The sequence below is a fragment of the Muntiacus reevesi genome, chromosome 5 (genome assembly GCF_963930625.1).
Source record: "Muntiacus reevesi chromosome 5, mMunRee1.1, whole genome shotgun sequence".
NCBI classification, from domain to species: Eukaryota; Metazoa; Chordata; class Mammalia; order Artiodactyla; family Cervidae; genus Muntiacus; species Muntiacus reevesi.
Window position 1 is genome coordinate 1,059,918 of NC_089253.1, and position 6,000 is coordinate 1,065,917.

Genomic DNA, 6,000 nt, shown 5'->3' on the forward strand with positions numbered 1-6,000 from the left:
GTATCATATCACCTAGAGATTTCTAAAGATTTGTTATTTTATTGGGAAAATATCACCCTGTCTAATTAATTGCACATACATCATCTTATATAATTTTCTGTCTGTTTGTATTTGGTGAGAACATCTAAGTTTTGCTCTCAGCAAATTTTGCCATACTTTATGTTAAATCCTTAGACCTTATTCATTTTGTAAGTGAAATTTTATCATATTTTACCAACTTCTCTGTGTTTCTTACATCACCCATTGACAACCACTTCTTTAACTTATGCATATATGAGTTTGATTTTTTTTCAAATAACACATATAAGTGATACATTCAGGTTTTGGGGTTATCAGACATTTGGTCCTGTCTAAACTGAACATAAGACATCTGGCTCACATTAAAAGATCCTCGAAATTTGGTTCTATCAAAAATGTCCATGAACAATTTGGTCCATGCAAATGGTTATGGACAGGACCAAATATTGAAGACTCTTTAGCATGGACCAAATACAGTAAGCCCTCTATATACAAATCATCAAGTTGTGACCTTTCAAAGATGTGAACGTGTATTTGTATGTCCAGTTATGTAAAGCATGAGTGAAATTGCAGCTTGTCTTCCATCTGCAATTACTAATGATCCTTCGCCTGTACTGTCTCCCATCCCCTCTCCCTCCCCCAAACAATAACTGTTCACTAGATACCAGCCCCTGTGCGCCAGCTGTCATTCTGTCCTACTATACTTTTCAAGGTAATGTAAGATTAAAAGTGCTTTCTTTGTTGTTGCTGTTGTTGTGTGTGTGTGTGTGATTTGTGTTTTTGCGCAAAAAGTATTTTATCCTATTAAAACTATAGTACCATATAGCTGATTGTGTTAGTTGGGTACCTCAGCTAAATTTTTGACCTTATGAACAAAGTTAGACTTAAAAATATACTCTCAGAATGGAACTCATTGGCATGTAAACAACTTACTGTAACTATCTTATGAATATTTGGGACAGGGCAAAATGTCCTGCAAGGAGCATCTTCCTTTTTCTTTCTGACCTAGTTTATTTAGCATAATGCCCTCAATGTCTACCCATATTGTCACAAATGACAGGTTTTCTTCTTTCTCACAGATGAATAATATTCCACTGTATATATGTGCATAAATTTATCCTTTTATTAAGTGATGGTCAACACAGGTTTTCTCCATTAGTTAGTTATGAATAATACTGTACAAAGTAATCATCATTTCAAAGTAATATTTCTTTCTCTGAACTAAATTACCAGTCTCACAAAGCATTTTAAATTTATTAAACACCTATTAGATGAGTGCTTCACAGGAAAATACACAGAACAACTTTATTTTACTTCACAGAATTTATTGTACATGTTATAGCATCACCAACTCAATGGACATGACTTTGAGCAAGCTCTGGGAGTTAGTGATGGACAGGGAAGCCTGGTGTGCTGCAGTCCATGGGGTCGCAGAACCAGACATGACTGAATAATTGAACTGAACTGATGGTACCTTTACTATACAATATGCTATAATTTGAAAAGGGGTCAGCCACAGGGAAAACAGGACTAGCAGATAAATAAATCAGAGGAGGATAGAGAATTTTTCTTAGATTTGGGGGCTCTATATTCCTGTCCAGTTCATATATTAGACCAATAGTTCTTAGAATGTTTTCACATGCAAATGGTCCTGAGGGAGTGTACTGTGGCAAGTGTGTTATGGTGATCAGGATGCCAAGATCTTATGTCAGTGAGACATGTTCATGATGTATTGACTTTGTATCCTATATGTGATGCTAGTAGCTGCTTTTGCTTTCAGGGTTATAGAAAATTGAAATTCCTTGCCCAGAGATGTTGGGCCATGTGACTTGTTAGAGGTTGTATTCAGGCTCTTGAATGGAAATGGTAATTTTCTGTCTGTAATTAACTGTGTATTAGTCTGAAAGCCTAGAAAGCAAGAATGTTCCTTGGCTTCACTTTTTCTTAGAAAGAAGGAAGACACTGGGAAGCCCTTGCTTCCTCTTCCCGGTATCCTGGCTCCATTCACTGAATATCCCCAGGGTTGGCCAACAGCACCCTACTCCACATGTAAAAGTTCTTTCTGACTGGATTCTCAAGTATTGTGAGTATTTTATGTTCCCCGAATTCCTTAACTTTCATTACAATTTATATGATAAATTTATAGCATGTATTATGATTTAACTTCATTCACCACAACTACACCTAAATCTTAAGAATGGGCAGGACACAATATACTATGATAAGGATATTTATTTTCTTCCAACTACAAAAATTTTGCTATTGTGTTCAGACTTTCTTGAAGCTTCTTTCTTTTCTTACAATTAGTTATTTTCTAAGCTGCTTCTTATTCTGCATGCAAATATTTCTCATACATTGCAACCATCATGTTTAAAACTATAGTCACCATATTTTACTTAAATCTTCAGACCTTAAGCTTCTTATAGCTGAAAATATATACGTTTTTTACTAATCTCTCACTATTCCCCCCACCCACAATCCTGGGCAACTACTTTTCTACTTTCTGCTTTTATGAGTTTGACTTTCCTTTTGCTGTTGTTGCTGTTTCTCTTAGATTCCACATATAAATTATATTTAAAGCTAATTATACAAAATATAAAGAGCCTAGAGCCTTTTTCCTAAAATCTTCTATGTTTCTTACATAAGCAATGCAAGTATTTAACATTCTCTTAGGTTTCTAGCTGAGCTTCCCTGGTAGCTCAGTTGGTAAGGAATCAACCTGCAATGCAGGTGACACTGTTTTAATTCCTGGGTCAGAAAGACCCTCTGGAGAAGGGATAGGCTGCCCACTCCAGTATTCTTGGGCTTCCCTTGTGGTTCAGCTGGTGAAGAATCTGCCTGCAATGTGGGAGACCTGGATTCAATCCCTGGGTTGGGAAGATACCATGGAGAAAGGAATGGCTACCCACTCCAGTATTCTGGACTGGAGAATTCCATTGCCTGTATAGTCCATGGAGTCACAAGGAGTTGGACACGACTGCATGACTTTCACTGTCACTCTCTAGGTTTCTATCTGGGGTTCCCTGCTGACTCAGATAGTAAAGAATGTGCCTGTCATTCAAAAAACTTTAGTTAAATCCCCAAGAAGGGAAGATCCCCTGGAGAAGGGAATGAATATTCACTCCAGTATTCTTGCCTGGACAATTCCATGAACAGAGGAATTCATGGGGGCCACAAAAAGTCAGACACAACTGAGTGACTAACAACTTTTTTTTTTCACTTAGGTTTCTATTTAATCCTGTTGAAACAAGAATTCACTTCTATCATCTGTTAAATTTTACCTTCCATTATAATGATAAATTGCATTCTCTGAATAAAATAAAATACTTTGGCAAACATGCACAGTGAGCATTAATTAATTAAAAGGAGAAATTTCTATACTTATATTTTAAAATCTATTTTATGATGAAAACAGATAGCACATATTATATGATTTTGTTTAATTAAAGTTCATTATGTATATCATCTTGATAAGCCCTCATAACAAGTGAATAACATAAAGATTATTTTCAGTCCCACTTTAAAGACAAACATTGAGACCTAGGATTTCATCTATCTTTCCTGAAGCTACAGGGCTGTAAAGTCATAGAGCCAGGATTTGGATTAACGTAGTCTGAGTCCAGAGATTCTTCTATTAATTGTTATAGCCTGCCACCCAGCTTGAAGCTAATGTAAGTGCAGTTCATGAACACTGCATCAATTCCTAATGTTTCCTGAGTATTAATCCAACTTGCAAATATTTGAAATAAAGGATAAAGTGAATTAGAGATATTTATTACTGGCTTAGAACACTTATAGAAGTGGTTTAAAAGTTTTCTTATGGTATTTCTTAGCAGAACAATGTCAGATATTTGTTTATTTCTCTAATCTTTATACTATGTACACTTTAAATACACAAACAAAATTTTGTACTATTTTTGTGAGATAGAGGGATGATAACAAAAAGTACTGGGAACGTACCAGGCATTCTATTTCTTAAAAATGAAATGATACTTAGAATTTCCATAGTTTCTCATTTAGGTGAATCACTTTTGAATTTGGATGCTAACTGCAAAGGTATAATTGGATGGATATTGTATCTCCGAAAATTAAAAGAATCATGCAGTGTTTTCAGTTTCAACTTGACTACAAGTGCTTTGAGTGACAGAGGATGAGACAGTTGGATGGCATCACTGACTCAATGGACAGACATGCCTACCTGTGTGCATGCCAAGTAGATTCAGTTGTGTCCAGATCTTTGCTACCCTGTGGACTATAGCCTGCCAGGCTCCTCTGTCCATGGGATTCTCCAGTCAAGAATATTAAAGTGGGTTACCATTTCCTTCTCCAGGGGATCTTTCAGACCCAGGGATTGAACCCATGTCTCTTATGTCTCCTGCACTGGCAAGCAAGTTCTTTACCACTAGTGACACCTGGGAAGCCCCAGTGGATTCGAGTTTGAACAAACTCCAAGAGATGGTAAAGGACAGGGAAGCCCGGTGTGCTGCAGTCCATAGGGTCTCAAAGAGTTGGATATGACTTAATGACTGAACAAATTTGAGCCACATAAAATCTCCTAAAGTATTTTTTCATGTTTAACTTCTGTATAGCCTATTGCATTAACTTACTTTACATTTCCAACAAGCTATTAGCTTGTTTTATTTTCTTTTATAACTGCTACCTTCATTCATTCATTCCTCTGGAATCCAAATAGTCTTAAACCCTTGTATAGTTGTGTGTATGTTTGTGTGTTCATGCTGGTGTTATGGAGGTGCAGACAAAATTAGCTTTATGAGGGAATCATGAAATTTCCATTTATACACACACACAAGCACACACAGATATATATCCCTCCTCAGGCATGACATGTAAACACTGAGCTTTGTAGTTTCCTAGAAATTAAAATAAATGCGAACAAGAAAACTCATTTCATTTTACTAAATTTATTTCAAAATAAACTTTAACAAGGGGACATGGGTTAGAATTGATAGATTTGGAGGATTAGCCCCAAGTCTAGGACCAAATGAGATTGTGAGTACAATAGTGATTACTGCAGTGTTTGTGTAATGATCTTCTGGGTCGATGAACTCATGGAGGTGCTGGGATCATTGCACCTGGAAAGGGCATGGAAGTTTCACACCCTCTCTCTACACCATCCCTAAATATCTCTTTTATCTGGCACTTCTAGACTTCCATATATTATACTTCCATCAATCAAATTTATTTGAGGAGGGCTGCCCAGATGGGAGTAAAAGGATCCTCAAAAATTCACATCCTCTCACAAAAACACCAAAATCATGAGTAATTGCAGAACAAACTGGAATCTATCATAAATCAGGTCTCAGCACTGAGACCTGGCCCCACCCAATAACTTATAGCCTCTATTGCTGGGACACCCCAGGCCAGACAACAAACTGAGTGGAAGACACAGCAGACAAGCTGTCTAAAGACTTTATAGCCCACAGCCACCTCTAGACTTTCTCTCTAGGCATAGTCCTGCCCATCAAAGGTCCAAGTCCTACTTCGACCCACCAGTCATCAGGCACCTGCTCTTCCCACCGGGAAACCTCCAGGAGCGTCTAGACCCACCCACCATGGGGAAGACACCAGAGGCAAGGAAGCCACAGTCTAACAGTCCTGAGACTACTGGCTTATAGACCTTGGGTAATGAGATGAGAGTCCACTGCTGGGACACACAAGACATCTTCTACAGAGGAACACTCTTCCAAGGTTGAGAATCTTCACTAAACTACTACATACATAAAAATATAAACAGAAATTTAGACAAGATGAGGTGATGGAAGAATATGTTTCCTACAAAAGCACAAGATAAAACCTCAGAAGAACAACAAAGTGATGTGGAAATAGGAAACCCACTGACCAAAGAGATCAGAGTAATGACAGTAAAGATAAAGCACTTGGGAGGAAAACGAATGTACAGAGTGAGAAATCATAAATTTTTAACAAACAATTATAAAATATATAAACCAGCCAAGCAGAATT